Source organism: Echinops telfairi, unplaced genomic scaffold (genome assembly GCF_000313985.2).
Source record: "Echinops telfairi isolate 266 unplaced genomic scaffold, ASM31398v2 ScPeMD7_1;HRSCAF=3_0, whole genome shotgun sequence".
Taxonomy (NCBI): Eukaryota; Metazoa; Chordata; class Mammalia; order Afrosoricida; family Tenrecidae; genus Echinops; species Echinops telfairi.
In genome coordinates, this window is record NW_022103896.1 from 56200739 (window position 1) to 56219464 (window position 18726).

The 18726-nt window shown below is 38.0% G+C and overlaps 1 pseudogene; it reads right to left on the minus strand.

The window, feature by feature from the left end:
- Window positions 1-11160: 11160 nt before the first annotated feature.
- LOC101662185 lies at window positions 11161-11799 on the minus strand (annotated as a pseudogene).
- Between the last annotated feature and the right edge of the window lie 6927 nt (window positions 11800-18726).

The window sequence follows — 18726 nt, forward strand, 5'->3', positions numbered from 1 at the left end:
ATTGATAAATAGATAGAAGATAGATTTTTTTTTAAATAGATGGTGTTGTGTATTGGTATGTCATTATGAACACATGAATTGACATGCCAGATGGCTTAATCTCTCACATCATTTTGTAATATTGTAAAGTGTCCATATGGTCATAATAGATTTACTTTAAACAAAGCTCTTTCCAGCAAGTATAAAACATTATGTAAATATGATGAGCTGACTGAATTATAAATATATTCAAAATAGTTAAGGATTTTCCATGCTGTATACTACATAAAACTGATGTCTGCCTGTTGGGGAAAAAAGTATTGATTATTTCTAATGGTAACTTTGTATAAATAACATATAATACCTATTATTTCATTTGAAACCATTGTCTTCAATCAACTCTTTCCATCTACTCATTATTATTTTATGCAAACTATTTGGTGGGAGAGTTGGAATCTATTCAATGGCAGCAAGTATTGTGTGGTTAATATTCTTCTAGATTCTGTGCATCAGAAACTAACACAATGCATCATACTAGTTCTGTTTCCAGAGTGATTAGTGTCTTGATTAGGAATGCTGGGCCTATATACAATGCTGAGTATATTTTATAAACAGCAAATGTTCTGATTCAGATGTGATTTCACTGGGTTTGCAAAGCCTTTGTAACATGTCCTGAAAAACAACTTACTCTGAGCATTCCTCACCTGAATTACAACCTGTTGACTTCCTTAATAAACCCTTTACTAATGAACATTATCATGAATTCTAAGCTTGTGCAGCTGTTAGAAAGGATCATGGAATCTAGATTTAAAAGGTAGGAAATGTTACAATGACAGGATTCAGCTCTGATTGTTAACAGGTTCATTGTAATTGCCACTCTGCTGAGTATAAAATGAACTATCTCAGGAGCTGGAAAGCAGAGCTTACTGCCAGCAAGAGAGAAGAATCAGGAATGAAGTGTACCCTTTGGATGCCAAGATTCCTGTTCATTGACCTTCTTAACCCAAGAGAAAGCTTTGACATTAGAGGCACAGCTGATGAACCAAAGCAGAAGACAGAGCTGTGGAGTTTCCAAGCCACAGAGCAAGTAAAGACGAGTTCTTTAGGGCCAGAGGCTGGCTTGTGTACTGGGATGCCTCTGAGCAATGATTTGGGAGAACTGAATTTCTGAACCACAGAGTTGGAGTTGAGTAACTTCTAGTGGAGGCTTGCAGCAGAATAGTGTGCCCTTTGGATATTTATGGATTTATTGGCATCACTAAAAGTACTTTGAAACAGTGTCTGGGCAGGGCAGAGACTAGGTCAAGTGGCTATGGGCCAGAGAGCAGTCTGCCAGCCTGCCTACGGTCATGACAGAAGAAACTGTCTGCACTGAACAACCGCACCAGGGGCATCATCTGTGAGTTCTGTGTTATGATTGCAATGGATTACATAACCCAGATGCAAAGTGGAGTGCCAGCAGAGGGCTGGTTGGTGTCAGGATAAGGGTGTAAAGGGATGAAGCATGTCTGTTCTCTGCCTTTTGGCAATCAGCCCAGAGAGGTGGAGGAGGTCAGATGTGTCCTCCAAGCAGTTTCCTTGGGGTCACAGACTAATGTGATTTTTCTGTAGCTATTCAGCTTGAATGAAGCCTACTTACAATAGGGAAGAGTCTAGTAATACAATGTCTTGAAAATACCATGGTTTTTTCTAACAAAAAGCAAACTTGGAGTTGATTAGCATTCATTTGTTTTCAAAGCATTTAACACTGTTCTAGAATTTCTGAGAAAAACATATTATTAAATGCTGACTCTAATCTTGGATGGTAGAAGCTATTATTTCATTTCTGAGTATAAACAAGACATTTGATGCTCAGAGAGCTACAAGGCCCAGAGGTTGAGTACGATTTTGAAGGCAGCTATCTATATCTATAAACCAAACCTAGAAATATGCATGTACCCTCCAGGCTCTGCCTTTCCTTGGTGTTTGGGGGCTGGAACAGCTCTATCTAAGATAAGCCCAGGGACAAATAAGCATGCTCCAGCCAGTGGTTTCAGATCATAATAATCACTTGATGCATTTCTACAACATTCAGGTGCTTTCCTAGTGAAAGAGGTGCTGTGTGGATATCCTGATGTTTTGGAGTATTGTTTGTTTTTTTGTTTGTTGGTTGGTGCTATTGCCAGTTCCTCTTCAAAGCAACCCTATGTATAACAGAACAAAATATTACCTCGTTCTACATCATCCTCACAATTATGTTCGAGCCCATTGTTACCACCACTGTCTCAACCCATGTTTTTGAGTGCCTTTCTCTTTCCCTGACTCTCCACTTCACCAGGCATGATGCCCGTTTTCAAAGACTGGCCTCTCCTGATAAGATGTCCAATGTACATGAGACAGGATGTTAAAGATAGAGCGGTAGTTATATAATCGGTTGTGAATTTGAGAGGATTAAGAGTGAAGGGGTGGAGTTTAGCCTGTCAATCAGGTCACAGTTTGATGACCTCATTTGGAGGTATTTAATAGCTCTCTGGAGGCAGGACATATGCTCCTTCCCTGCAAGACATTCCAGCTGAGAAGACACATGGAACTTCACTAGTGTCCTAAACTGGAGGAGCCACATAGAGACCACTGCCAGTGCTGAGATGCTTACACTGCCACTGGATCCATAAGACCTTCCACCCACTGGACTGTGATCTTCCTGCATTTGGTGTCATTGCATGTGTTTAGTGAGTCTGAAGAGGACTTTAGAGATTGGTATTGGACATATGGGCTAATATCAAACTTATAGACTTGATCTGGACTGGGCTGGGATGTTTTCTCAATATTCAATTGCTCTTGTATATAAACCTCTTTCTTATACACATATGAGTGTCTATGAATTTGTTTCTCTAGTCAACACAGACTAACACAGGCTCAAAAGCATATTTTTTAACAATTTCACAAATGTTTGATCAGGGGAAAAAATTAGGCAGCAAAGCAATAGGTTGTGGCAAATTCCTGTCTAAATCACAAATACGAATGATTCTATTTAATCACAAAGTGTAACCTGTGTAAATGTCAATCATGCTAATCATACTTTTTGTCTCTTGAATAATAATATGTTGAGACATGCAACTGCACATTCTCTTGAATGGAATATTGTCAGTTACTCTATTTACTAACATGTAAATGTTATGATGATCTATCTTCAGGGGGGAAAAAAAGGCATCCTCATCTCTTTGGTAAATAAAGTCCCTGCAGCACTAAGAAGTTTAAAGCATAGGCGCCAACAGTTTTCTCAGTCGTTATCTATTACTGAATGAATGCATTTATAAATATTATCATTTAAACGAAGATCAATACTCACAATGAGTTAAAGAACTATCCGTTGTGCAGAAGCTGAAATAAACATAGCAAAAAACATTTATTTGCATTGCTGCTTTGTGAACAGTTGATCAAGTAACTGAGATTGAATACTGAACACTTAACCTTGTGAATGGCACGCATTGGCTGACTTGATGCAAGAGGCTTCAGTAATGCATTTTGTATGGGCTATGTTCACATGACGCTAATGAGCATCTATGCTTTACTGAATTAAAAGCACCAATTGTGCAGAGACTATAAAGGAATTAAATTACTCCTCTTCTGGCAAAATAATGGGCACAGGCCAGAATACATGTGTAAATATTTAATTATCTTTAATATTGAATAGCCATTTCTGGATTTTGACTTCATAATCCAGATGAGTCAAAAAGTATTGCTACCAGGGTTCCACTTCATACAAGCACAGGTTTCATGCAAACAAAAGGTACTGAAATGCATCTCTTGCTGACGTATGGCTCCATATAAGTTCTCTCAGTAGTACCCTTGTCTCGGTTTCATTAGGGTGCTTGGTAAAAGAAAAGGGTCCTATGAAACAGTGGCTTCCAAAGGGATTTCCTGAGCCTGTTCAACTAAAGGCAGAGCAGTCACCTCAGAAATTTATGTTGACAGTTTTAGGGGATCCTAAAATGGCTAATCTTGATAGATTTTCTCCAAAGGCACAGGATAACTGTGGTTAGAAGGAAGAAATGATAAGAAATTTGAAGATTGCTTTGGTGGAAAGGCCAGAAAAGTTGCACTGAGGGAATCTTTTCCCATCAGAGGAATGAATCTCCTCATTCTTCAAGTGTAGCAAACACTGTCACAGAAGAATTTCTTCCACTGGGAAACCTTACCCGCATCCATCCCACAGCCCTGATCTTGCCCCTCCAAACTTTTGTTACCCAAAACTCAAAAATTAAAAGGAATGTGATTTGAATTCCTCAATTTTGTCAAAACTATTATAATATGCTATAAATCAAAGATCACAGAATTCTTGAGAGAGAAGGAAACCCTGTTGTCAGACTGTATAGATATAGATATAAGAAATAGAGGAAATGATAGCTTTACATTTTCATATTTTTGTATATGTTTATATAATTTATAGCAATTTTTTTTACTTACTGTTGTCTGTGTATGTATGTAAGCAAACAAAAAACACTTGACCATCTCAATGCCCTGATCTAATTCATATTTGCATCTGTCAGCTTTTACTGAATTTAAGAATCAGAAACAACATTTTATTAATTACTTAAGATAATTTTAGTTTCATAATCAGAAGAAATATTGGATCTCTCTCAAATAATAACTCAGTGAATAGTTAACAGGTTATGAAGACATAAAACACTTTTTACTTTATAACTAGTTTACATTTCAGTTTTCAATGCCCGTATCTAAAGCATTATAAAAAAATCAAAACCAAATTCATCAACACTATTTTTTTGTGTTTTAACAAGAATTTTAGATCTTTTAAAATAAAATATTCATAATTATTAAAAGGTGTTATGTCATCAAACTATTTGAATATGTATAAAGTTCTCCAAGAATATTTATTAATATTCAGTTTATGGAATGTGCTTTAAATGTGTTGAAAGAAGCAAAAACATTTCTCTCATTTAAGGTGCTTCTCATTCAGTGTATTAAGTAGTAAGTCATGTATTAATACTTTAACCTATGTTGAATTTTTGCACTTAAGTCTTTGCTAGGTAATTAAATGGATGTTTGGTCTTTTTTTTTTCCCCATTCAGAACAACTCTGAATTGAGGCATGAGTATTTCTGTAACTGTACCATACAGGATAATTTAAATTATATAAGGATAGGAAAAATACCTTTTGATAGCTTCCTATCTCAACATTTTAAGAGATTTTCTATGGTAGAAATCTAAAATAAGGTTAAGAATAGCTGAGGGACTGAAAGGCACAACATAAATGAAAAGGAGCACCCCAATGTACTTTCCACTAACTGAGCAAGTAAGGATATATCTAAATAAGTTTGTTTCTCTCTCAGAAAAGTAAATGATTTTCTCCAAATTAAAAAGGCAATTCTGTTGCAATAATGTTTTCATATAAAAACAGTAAGAAAAAAGGACACATGATATGAAAATGTTAACAGATTCAGCATTTTCATAGAATACAAGGGAGTACCCCCCCAAAACGGAAAAAGATCCCCTTGTCAGAGGTTTCATAGTATGCATTTTCCCTGTTGGTGAGCATCAAGCAACTCGCTCTGAGTTAGTGCACCCAGTGGCATTGCCTGGGAAGGTTCTCCCTAGTCACAGTGGATTTCTTCATAAAAGCAGTTTTGCTGGACCCTTGTTTTTTGTGGTGGCCAATTTAAGAGAACCCTGTGCTACTGGTAAATTTTTTTTCCTGCTTTGGAAAAAAATGCCACAGAAACTCTTGTGATGGTGAACACAGCTTACCAGGACAGCGCTATGAGAAAAACTCATGTCTGAATGGTTTTCTCATTTTCAAATGATTAAATGTCGATTGATGACAAACAGCATTCTGGATGTCCATCAACTTCTCAAATGGACGAAAATGTTGACAAAAGTTGTGCACTTGGGCTCAAGACTGACAATGAAGATATGGGAAAATTATCTGGATTATTTTGAAGCTTGATTCAGCGAATTTTAGTGAAAGATTTAGAAATGAGAAGGTTCCCTGTGAATTTTGTGCCTCCGGTTCTGACTGACCAGGAAACAGAGAGCTGAGTGGGAACGTGCCATTGTGCTTTGAAAGAACAGCTCCAAAATGACCTTTTCCAAAGTCATTACTGGTTACGAGACATAGTGCTGGTCTTACAACCCAGGAAGCAAAGATCAGTCAAGTCAGTGGAAGAAGCCATCCTCACCTCACCCCAAAAAAGCCCCTTAAGTGAAATCAAAGATCAAGATGATACTCATTTGTCTGTTGATGTGAGGAGGATAGTACATTTAGAATTTATTCCACCAGATCAGACAACTAATCAAGCTTTCTATTTAGCGGTTCAGAAAAGACTGCATAACAATGTGAGACAAAAAAGGCCTGATTTGTGGCAGACGGGGGACTGGTTTTGCCTTCACAACAATGTACCTGCTCACACACTCATCTCAGTGCACCAGGTTTTGTCAAAAACTGCATGCTTCTCTTGCCCCATGTACCTTATTCCCCTTACCTTAATCCATGCAACTTCTTTTGTTTCTGCAATTGACGAGGGACCTGAAGGGACGCAATTTCAAAGCATAAAAGAGGTGAAGAAAAAAACGAGGGAGGTGCTGTTGGCCATCCAAACAGATGAATTTCAAAATTGTTTCCAAGAATGGAATCGCAGATTTGACAAATCTATTACGTGTAATAGAGAATACTTTGAAGATGGTAAGGTTGTTTTGTACAAAAATTGTAAATGTATAGCTTGGGGAAAAATTGTTTTTTGAGGGGGACCCCTCACACTTTAATATATTACATTGAAGGCTAAATATTTTGATAAGCAATTAGACAGTATATATAGATATGAAGCAATTGAAGCTTTTGTGACAAAAAACCCCAGAAAACCCACTGTCATTGAGTTGATTTTGAATCATAGAATCATTATGGATTATGAACAGAAAACAAAGTAGAATTGCCGCTTTTGATTTCTGAAACTATCAATCTTTATTGGTGCAGATAGGATCATTTTTCTCCTGCAGAATGGATGGTGGGTTTGAACCATCAACCTTTTGGTTAGCAGCTAAATGCCTGAATCACAGTACCATTAAAACTCCTTTGATAAATAGGAAGATGACTAATAAACTCTACAGTGGTGATTTTAAGGTGCTCAGAGTTAGCTGACCTATAATACTGCCATTGAAAAATGTTCTAAAATGCATCATCTTTCTGTTGAAATAATATAGCTTGTGATGATATTCATTTTTTTACAATCCTGAACAGTCCTTATGTACTTCTTCAGGTGCTGTTGAGCCAGTTGCAACTCATAGCAAACCTGTGTACAACGGACGACATAGCGCCCAGCCCTGTGCCATCCTCACTATTGCTGTGATATGTGAGCCCATCATTACAGGCATCTCGATGATGTCAGTCCAACAAAGTGAGGAGGGTCTTACTTCTTGCTGACCTTCTACTTGACCAAGGATGCTGTCCCTTTCCAAGGCGATTCTCTCTTGACGACATGTCAAAACTAGTGACACAGTCTCACCAAACTCTCCCCTGCAGGGCATTCTGATTATACTATTTCCAAGACAGATTTGTTGTTCTGGCAGTTTGTGGTACTTTCAAGCATTTGTATTTATTGCAAATCTGGGGTTATTCAAATAAAAGATACGTGGTAAATAAGGAACCCTGAAGGTGCTGCAAGTGAGGTCTTGGGTTACTATTGGAGGACAGAGAATTCTTCAGTGTGGCTCTTCTAGCCCAAACCTCTAACTCCCACTAAAGAACTTTTTCCTGTATGGATCTGATAAGGAGGTGGGAGCAGATCCTGATTCACTTGTGAGTCATTGTGAGCAGGGTAACCTGCAATGCCTCCTGTCACATAAAATGAGCTCTCTGAGCAAAAGGAGGAGGGATTTCTTTACCAGCAAGAGCTAGGAGTGGTGAGTGTTCTCTGGGCCTGAGATCCCCACACAGAGAACCTTTGGATCCAGAGACAGCTATCACATCAGAGAAGCAGCAGCAGAGCCAGGAGCATGGAACCAAGTGGTGGACCTGCCAACCCACAGAGCAAGTAGAACTGAGTGTTTTTATGCAGGAGGCTAGCAGGCAGAGTGAGGTACTTCTGAGCACTGAATTGAAGATGTTGGGCTTCCTGATGTTGAAAATGTAGCTTAGTGCCTTCATGCTGACGTTTACTGGAGTGGGGTTACTCTGAAAACCTCATTCAGGGAGCTGGGGGTGCTAACACTGAATGTCTTTAGATTGGGCTGAGGCTTCCAGTGGATTAGTATACCCTTTCGGGCATTCATTAGAAAACTGAAAGAACTTTGAAACATGTCCCTGAGCATTTCACAGTGTTTTTTCATCTTGTTAAAATTGCTTAATAAATCATTTAATCAAAAATTTTGTCTGTGAGTTCTGTGTAGTCATTATAATGATAGTAGAACCCAAAGAGATAAATAGAGAGCACCAGTTAAGACAATACAACCAGCTCGCATATTGGCTGTTCAAACCTATTACTCCAAGGGAGAAAGATGATGTTACTGCTCTTAAAAAGAATTAGTCTCTGAAATGCAAGATATTAGATGACTAAGAAAGCAGGAAAGTAAGTTGCAGAAAATCTGAGCTAATGATGTGTGTTAGTCCAGATAGACTAGAGAAAGAAATTCATAGACACACTACTATGTCTATAAGAAATACATTTATATATAAAAGCAATTGAATATTGAGAATACATCCCAGCCCAGTCCAGATCAAGTCCATAAATCTGATATTAGCCCCTTTGTCCAATACCAATCTATAAAGCCCTCTTCAGACTCACTAAACACATGCAATGACACCGAATGCTGGAAGATCACAGGCCAGTGGGTTGCATGTCTTCTGGTCCAGTGACGTAAGCATCTCAGCGCTGGCAGAAGTCTCTACGTGGCTTCTCCAGTTCCAGAGGTCCTGGTTGCATCAGGGTAGGTCCAAGCGGCTTTTTCAGCTCCCAGGGGATAGCGTCACGTGTCTTGTCAGTGAAGCATCTCTCAGGGAGGGAGATCTCCTATCTCCAAGGAGCAAAAACAAGATTTCCCAGACTTCTCAGGAGAAGGCCATGCCCACACAGAGGCCTCAGTGGCTATGACCTGATTGACAGACTGGACTCCACCCCTTCACTCTTAATCCTCTCAAGTCCCAAATTGACACCAGATTATGTAACTACCGCACAATGTTAAAAAGTTCATTGCAAAGTTCATCTAGTATGAGAAAAAGTTTAACAAAATTCATATTATTTAGTTTATATACTGAAATTCTTTTTTTAAGGGCTAAATTTCTAAGTATATTTTTCAATAATTTTTCTAAATCTCTGCCAAGGAAGATTGAAACTTGGCTCTAATACTTAATAACTACTTACAAGAGGCAATGAAGTATCATGTTATATATGATTGCATTTGTATTTTTTTAATTTGGAGCTAAATTACAGCTATCATTTCTGTTAAAACTTATCCTAAAGTAGAATTAAATTGCCTCAGATCTCTTCATTACAAGTACAAAATACACATTTATTTTTCTCCAAATCTTGTAGAAGAGTAGAGGTCAGTTGGAAAAGTAGAAACATGTATTCAAAGGAAATTTGAATAAAACACTTGTATTACTATATATTTGTATTACACTGAAATTGAATAATCTTCAGTTTGTACATGTAAATCTCTGCATAATTATGCAAATGTGTTTTCATGTTCAGGTAACTTATTTTGTAAGTATTTTTGTACATACCACAATCTTCAACCAATAACCAATAAACACATCTTGGTAAAGAGAAAGAATAAATAGTGGGAATAATTATCTTCTCTATCCACATGCATGCTTTAAGAGGAGAAATCTGTTTAATAAAATCAATTCAGTACTGAGAACAGCTGTAGGATGCCTTTATGGAACACCATAAATTCAAATTAATCCAAACTGAATTACAAATTATTTTTACAAACTACACATTGATCCTTAAGGGTTATTTTAACAGCTGAAGTTGATGTCATTTGCCCCCATCTGCCACAACAGATGCTTTATTCCAATATGAATATTAAATTAATTTTGAAAGCAATTTCCTTAATTGTAAGAAATATTTACCAAATGAAGAAAAGATGATAGTCTTTCTGACGATTGGAAATGGTATTTATATTTCACGGTTGACATGTACTACAAATATGAAGCATGACACAAATCTAAGTTAACTGCAGTGCACCAAAGATGTAAAGTACACCTCCTAAAGATCATTTTGAGGATTGCCACTTACTCATGCATTACTCAAGCACTTAACATTGCAAATGTGTTGTTTCTTGTAATATGTCGATCAAATTTACCACCTTCTTCCTAAATGACTCATTCTCTGGTTATTAACCATGTGTTACTTTTAGATTCATGTTCAAAGCACTGTTGTTGTTGTTGTTTTTGACAAACTGTTGTATAAAATCACATTCAGCATATCATTACTAAAAATTTATTTTCATTGACAAAATCCACAACATCTCTTATTACCCTATAGACTTTCAGCTATCAATTATAAACCGAGATACTTAAAATACTGGGTGAAGGGAAACTATAGGATCAATGATCCAAGATGAATGCATAAAAAATTCAAATGATGTCTATTTGCAAATAAAAACAGGAGGACCTGTGGTAGAAGAGGCACACAGGAGACAGATGCAGCGATTTGAACAGCAGCACTCTGTGTAGTGGTTGTGTTTTGTTGGGAAGCTGTGTTTCTTTCAGTGTAATACTGCTAGATTCAAGCATCATGTTGTGGTTGAGCACTAAGTCATCAAAACAGTGTCTAGTGACAGAAATGGCAGTTGTGAATAATTTTTATCCTCGAACTAGATCATATGTTACTCTTTTTTTTTTTTAGATATTTGAAATACAACTTTATTCTAACGAAAAGGAATAGGAATTACAGTTAACAAACAAAATGCCACCACTGAATATTGTGATGTGACTGTAGCAGTCTTGTATTTTAATTTCAAGAAAGAAAAATGCGTTCCCAAACAGCTAGATATGTGGGTCCAAAAAAAGAGAGAGGTTTTTAACTGCCACACTCACTCCAAAGCCCATTAATCCCCTTCAGCATCCTGAAGATGAGCACATTCTGCTTAGCTATGTAATAAGAGTGGCAAATACGCTGCACCACTGACATCACGGGACAGTTGCCTGTAAAACTAGACTCCGACGCCGGGCTCCAGCTTTGTTCTCTCACAGGTCATCATCTTCATCCCGGAGAGCGGTTGTCTGCGCAACCTGTACATCATGCTCATACTGGGCTGCCTGAGCCGGCTCCACAACAAGCTCTGGCGCGGCGGCAGCAGGCATGGCAACAAACTCCAAGTTAGAATCGCCAATGAGTTTTCTAGCAAAGGAAGGGCTTTTCAAAGTGGCAGTTACTTTTGGCAGACATGTCATAGGACTGATGGTTCTTCTTTCAGTGGAAGACAATGGATTTTGCCTTAACTTTCCTGTCCTTAATGTCCACTTTGTTGCCACACAGGACGATGGGCATGTTTTCACATACTCAAACCGGATCCCTATGCCAGTTAGGCTCATTCTTGTAAGTAACCCCTGAGGTTACGTCGAACATTATCACGTCACACTGGGCTTGCATATAATAGCCATCTCTCAGTCCTCCAAATTTTTCTTGACCAGCTGTATCCCACCCGTTGAATTTAATAGGTCCTCTGTTAGTATGGAACACAAGGGGATGGACCTCAATGCTAAACACTTCTCAAATTCACCAGTCAGGTGACGTTTCACAAATGTCGTTTTTCCAGTACCACCATCACCCACCAGCATGAGTTTGAACTGGACTTGGGGTTCTCCTTGGGCAGCCATCATGATGGATCTTCCAGAAACGTCTCCGGGCTGCCTCTGACTGAGGGATGGAAAGATGGCGGAAGCGCAATGGGAGTCCCAATGGGATAGTGGATTACATATTGGACTGTTAACCGTAAATTAGGCACTTCAAACCCACCAGCCGCTCCTTGGGAGGAAGGCGAGACCATCTGCTCCCATAAAGATTCACAGTCAAAGAGCTTTAATGTGGACGTGGACGTGAGAATGATATCATATGGTACTCTTAAATGCACTCCTGGTTGTGGTTGTTCTTGAATCCTCAGTGAATGTTAGATATTTTTAATTCTGTATTTTTGTTAAAGGATACAATAAGGGCTATTCCTTGCTTTTCCAAAGTCTATGTTGTTTGCCACTTCACTTAGATGGAAGACTTATGTAAGTACTGACTAAATGATGCATGAAGAAGACTTTCCCTTTCAGGAAAATAAAGGTAAAAAGTGAAACAACATTTATTTTGCAGTGAACCAACAGAAGCAGCATACACCCTGAGCAGCAAGAGTGGCATCATCCAACTCCTTTCTTGAGAACTGCCCTTGACAATAACTAACAAGAAATATACAGACAAAAACAAGAACAGAGGGGCTTCTATTATCTGTGTGTCAGCTTGTATTTTCTGCTTTAAAAGTTTTCATTATAAAAATATTATGTTTTTCTTAGATATCACTAGAACTTAAGAAATATGAGCAATTCTGACATTATCTTACACCACTCATCTGTCAGTTTGCCAGACTGTGTTTGTGTGTCACTGTAATCCTGGACGCTAGGCCACCAGTGTTTCAAATACCAGCATGCCCAGTCTCTAATTCCCTTAGAGGCCTATGGCGAACAGGTTTCAAATGAGTTTACAGACGAAGAACAGACCAAGGAAAGGAAAGGGTGGCTCACCCTGAGAGATTAGCCACTGAAAACTTATAAATAGTAGCAAGACTGTGTCTGATACAAAGCCTCTCAGACTGGAAGGCACTAACATATGATTAGGGAAGAACTGCCTTCTCAGAGTCGAATTTCATGACAGAGATGGAGCCAAACTTTCTAGGTCTTTATTTGCTGATGCAGCATGATTCAGAATGAGAGGAAACCGCTACGACGATAAATAATCACATGAGGAATGTATGAAATATGAATCTAATAAAATTAAGAGTCATCAAACATTAAATGTAATCCATAAATATGGGTATTTCAAGCATTAGTTAACTGAAATGGATTGCTACTAAAAATTTTGAACTAGACAATCATGCAGCCTATTATGCCAGGAGTGATAAACTTAAGAGGAATGGTATTACCTTCATCACTGAACAAGGAACAAGTCAAGATCCATGATGAAGTAGAATTCTATCAGTTATAGAATACTATCTATCTATATATTTATACAAAGAACAGTTATTAAAATTAGTATTCAAATTTATACATCAACCACTAAAGCCAATGAAGAAATAATTGAAGAATTATATCAATTCCTTCCATCTAAAACTTATAGAACATGTAGCCAAGATGTATTAATAATTACTGGTGATTGGAAGTTAAAAGTTGGAAACAATAGGAAAGGGAAAGCAGTTTGAAAATACAGTCTTGGTGAAGCAAAACTTTATGTCACATGACAAGATTTTGCAAAATCAAGAATGTGTTTTGCAAATATGTTTCAGCAGCATAAATGGTGACTTTCCTTGTAGAACTCACCAGAAAAAATACACAAATAAAAAACTGATTACAGTTGTGGGAAGTGACAAGGGATCAGCTCCATATCATCTCTCAGATGAAGAGCAGGAGACAGCTGTGGACCAGATCTTCAATTGCTCATTGTGTTAGTCTGGGTAGACTAGAGAAATGAATTCATAGACACTCTCACATGTATATAAGAAAGAGGTTTATTATAAAAGAGCAATGGAATATTAAGAAAACATCCCAGCCCAGTCCAGATCAAGTCCATAAGTCTGATATTAGTCCATATATCTGATACCAATCTATAAAGTCCTCTTCAGACTCACGAAGCACATGCAATGATGCCAAATGCAGAACGATCACAGGAGAGTGGGCAGAAAGTTTTTGGATTCAGTGGTGGTAGAAGCATCTCAACACTGGCAAGGGTCTCCATGTGGTTCCTCCAGTTCCCAGGGCACAGGGTTTATCAGCGTAGGGCTAAGTGTTTTGTTAGTAGAGTTTCTCCAAGAGACTGAGCCGAGAAAGACAGTTTCTCCTGCCTCCAAGGAGGAAAATACAGAAGTTTCCAGAATTCTCAGGAGAAGCCTTATTGGCTATGACCCAATTGACAGACTAAACTCCACCCCTTCACTCTTAATCCTCTCAACCAAAATAGACACCAGATTATGTAACTACTCATATTAAAGTTCAGGTGGAAGCTGAAGATAATGAAAATGTCCCTGAGGACCGAAAGATAACCTTGAGTATACCCCACGTGAATCTAGAGACCATCTCAATAATAAATCGCAGGCAGTGAACGCTAATGAACACTAGTGGCTGAAGACCACACAATGGGATGACATTGAGAACAGCATACTAGAAGAAAGCAAACGGCCATTAAAAAGGCAGTGAAGAAATTTCAAAAGGACTAAGGATATTGTCAGAGGGGGTTATAGAACTTCTCTTGAATATCGAATAGCTAAAGAAATGAGAAATGAGAAAGTATTAGAGCTAAACTGAAAACTTCAAAATGCAGCTCAGACCAAGTATTACAATAAAACGTGCTGCGATCCGGGGCTAGAGAACCAAAAGGAAGAACACGATAAACATATCTCAAGCTGAAAGAAGTTAAGAAAAAATCCAATGTTGAATAATTCTGTAAGCAAAAATTAAATGATATAGCAAGAATTTTTTCAAGATGGAATGAATACATAGACATAGAATCACTGTACCAAAAAAGAATAGATTAACATTCCCCTTTTTCAAGAGGCAAAGTATGATCCCAATGACAGTGAAGGACCAAGTGCAAGCTCCACTGAAGGCATTTGAAGGGAAAAAAGTCTGCAGAATTTGACAGAATGTCATTAGAAATAATACACAAAACTGATGCAGCAGAAGAAGTTCTCAGTAAAACGCATAAAATATTGAGTCATGTTATTAGTAACACATACAAGTAAAATTTTTTTGAAGATAATTCCATACTGGTTGATAAGGAGCTTCCAAGTCAAATTTAGAGAACAATGAAATAAAGGATATCATTGTTCATGCCAGACGAATTTTTGCTGAAAGCAGAGAATATCACAAATATGTTTACTTGTGTTTTATTTACTATGCAAAGTATTCAACTGAAACTACAGGTAGCATTTCAAAGATGAGAATTCCAGAACACTTCATTGCATTTCTGAGACATCTTTGCGTAGCTTAAAAGGCCCTTGTCAGAAAATAATAAGGGAATGGTGTAAGGGTACAACTCGGGAAATACATGAGTCAAAGTCGTATGCTCTCAACAAATCTATTCCATCTGTTTGCTAAGCAAATAGTCTTAAGCAGTTGACCTATATGAAAGATAAGCCCCTATTAGGATTATTAACAACCTCTGATATTCAGTTGACACAGCCTTGCTGAAAGGAAAAAAACTTGAAATACTTACTGACAAGAACGAACATTTATTCATTTCAATATGGATTACAACTCAACGTAAAAAAAGGTGGGGGGGGGGCTGGGGGGATGGACTTCACTATTGTTCCAGTAGAAAACAGAATGATAGAGAAAAATGATTGAAGTTATCTAGTATTTCTTACTTTCTTTTTTAGAATTTATTAACACTTACTGAATCAACATTCATGGAAGCAGCATTGAATAAATCAACGGATGTCTTGCACTGGGAAAATGTGCCCAAGATGGTTTTTAAAGGGTTACTGAGTAAAAAGTCACTTTGAAGACTAGTGTGTGCCTGGCTACAGCCATGATCTTTTCAGTGGGCTCAGATGCATATGAAAACTACAGTAAATAAGGATGCTGCTATGTTGTTGTGAGGTGCCCCGGAGTCAGTTCCCACTCAGAGCGAAACACCACCCTGTGCTGCGCCATCCTCACGGGGTTTCTTATGTTTGCGTCCATCGTTGCAGTCCCTAGGTCAATCCATCTTGCCAAGGGCCTTCCTCTTTTCGCTGCTCTCTGCTTTACTGAGTATGATGTCTTATTCAGTCCTGGTCTCGCCTATGAACATGTCAAAAGTATTTGAGATCATTCTCACCATCCTTGCCTCTAAGAAACATGCTACCTGTACTTCTTTCAAAGACAGATTTGTTCGTTTGTTTGGCTATGCATACTTTCAATATTTCTCACCACCACCTTAATTCAAATGCATCGGTTCTTCTTTATTCTTCCTTACGCGATATCCAGCTTTCACATGCCTATAAGGCTATTGAAAATGCCATTAATAAGGATAATCACATAAAAATCACATAAGAATAATCACATAAAAAAAGTTTAATATGTTATTGGTGAAGCATCGAAAGTACTAGGGTCTGCGTGTTGAAGAAACAAATATATCTTGAAAGAAGTAGAGTCATGTGTCCCTTAGAAGCAAGGATGGTGAGAATCTCTCACGTAGTTTGGACACATTATGCCCCTCCTGGAGAAGAGGGACACCATACTTAGGAAAGTAAATACTCAGCATCCCACTGCCACTGAGTCCGAAAACAAACAAACAAACAGAATAAAGCTGTCCGTGTGGGTTTCTATTCTTTACAGGAAGAGAAAGTCTGGTCTTTCTCCAGAGGAGTAACTGGGGGGTTGAATTGTTAACCTTGAGGTCAACAGCCCAATGCATGACCCACAATGCAACCAGAGCTCCTATGGGAAAGTGGACGGGGAGTGAAAAAGAAGAAGCCTGTCAGCAGATGGACGGACAGCAGGACTACAACAATGGGCGCAAATAGAACAGCTTTGAGGAGAGCTTAGAACCAGGCTGCTTCATTGCAGTCTAGATACAGGGTTGCTGAGGCAGGACCAGCGTGATGGAAGCTAATAACAACAGTGACCAAAGTACGCTAACTATCTTCAGTATGTAAACAACTCTCTTGGAGTCCTTGGCTTGAGTGAACAAATAGAAAGTTCATTTAAACACGCTTGGTGTAACTCAGTTCTTCTTTGGAGAAGAAATTCAATGGACTTCCTGGCAGTTATCAAGATGAATGCGTCCGCTTGGAGCTTCTCTCCCCTGGCTAGCTTTTGTAAATGTAAGGTCATTCATTTTTTGAGCGTTTAACTCTAGCAAGTTAAAGGCTGTGCTATTCAGATTAAAGATATGTATTGCCTGTAAATAGAAATGTCGTGCAGCAATTAAAGTGAAAAGAAACCTTTTCTATATTAGCAGTTTATTTCTCTTACTGCTTTAGCTATCTGATTTTTCTAAGAAAATGCAAAGAGTAAGATAGAGCATACTTTGGGGAAAAGAATATTAATGTTGTACTGTGAGGGTCGGAAGATACATTGATATCAAAGTAAAATTAATAAACAATATATAAATTACTTTATAATATAGATTGTGATTGTGCCCATTTATTCAATGGACTTTAAACCTTTCCCTGGAAAACAATGAATATAAACATTACTAGATATTCAAGTGATACTATCACCCCTCAAAATCAAGATACTTTTTTTAATCAGCATTAAAAAAAATCTCGTAATGATGTAGTGTATCAAATTATCATGAGATAGCTGCAAAGATACATGGTCATTTTATTAAAAGTCTACCCCATGGGAAGTGCATTTGCTGTATCTTTATATCATTTCTTTTGATCCTTACAATGTATATTAAATATCCCTATCCCAAATATACATATGAACGATCTACCTACCACAGATAGCTACTGCTCTCAGTGCTCTGACACACAAAAAGATGGGTGAGGTGACATTCAGTATTTGGTGGTATTTTATTATACAAAATGAAGAAGTGGTTTAAAAACCAAAACCAGCTACAGAAGGGAGGAGAATTCACCTCGATATCTGTCCAAGGAGGATCTCTGTGAGATAAACATCAGGCTATCTCCACCTTGCAAGCTTCTTTACCATGTTCTGGCACCAACTCTCTGGCGCAGCACTCTACTTCTTTCCTGAGTCTGATTCTCCATTGCTGTGGTTGGACAGAACTCACAGACTGCAACCATTATTATGGAACTTATTAGGGGAGCTAACAAATTACAAAAACTTAAAGATACAATTATTTTGTCCACAACTACTCTTCTTAATCATGCAGGAAGGCATGTCTTTCTCTGGTACTTGGTCTCTCCACTATGCAATCCCTTATCCTCTGCCATGTTAGAGTAAGTACTAGGAAGCTCCTTTATCGCTGATAAAGTAGTACTCTTCTAAATGTGCAAAGGGCAGCCCGTCTGGACACCAGCCTCCTGCTATGTAATTTCTCTTATTAACAACATCTTATTTTAACCTGGGTAGAGTAGATACAGTTGATGGACTGGGATTGAGATATTACTTGAAGTCTGTACCTTGTATCACTCTTCATTCTTTCTTTGCAATTCAGTGGGCTTTGACGACCACACAAGGCCGTTCCCCCACCAATGTAGGATCATGGAGAACAGTGTCACGCCTCTTGAAATGTTTGTGCTGTCCCTGGTCATGCGTCCTCCTCTCTCTTCACCTCTTGTACCTTTTGTAACCACTGATATGTTGACCATCTCTAGAGTCTTGCATTTTTCAGAATGTCATACAGTTGGAATTTTGTGGATGCAGCTTTTATGCTCTATTCTTTTGTTTAGCAAAATCTTTCAAGGATTCTTCATGTTTTATGTAGCTTGAGAGCTCCATTTTACTATCTCTGACTAATGTTTTTTGTATAAATATACCAGAGTTTATCTATTCAGCTATTGAAGGTGATCTTAGTTCCTTCAAATTTTCGGAAGCTGCTATGAACATAAACATGTAGGTTTTAATGGACGGACATAAGGTTTCAGTTCAATAATTACTTAG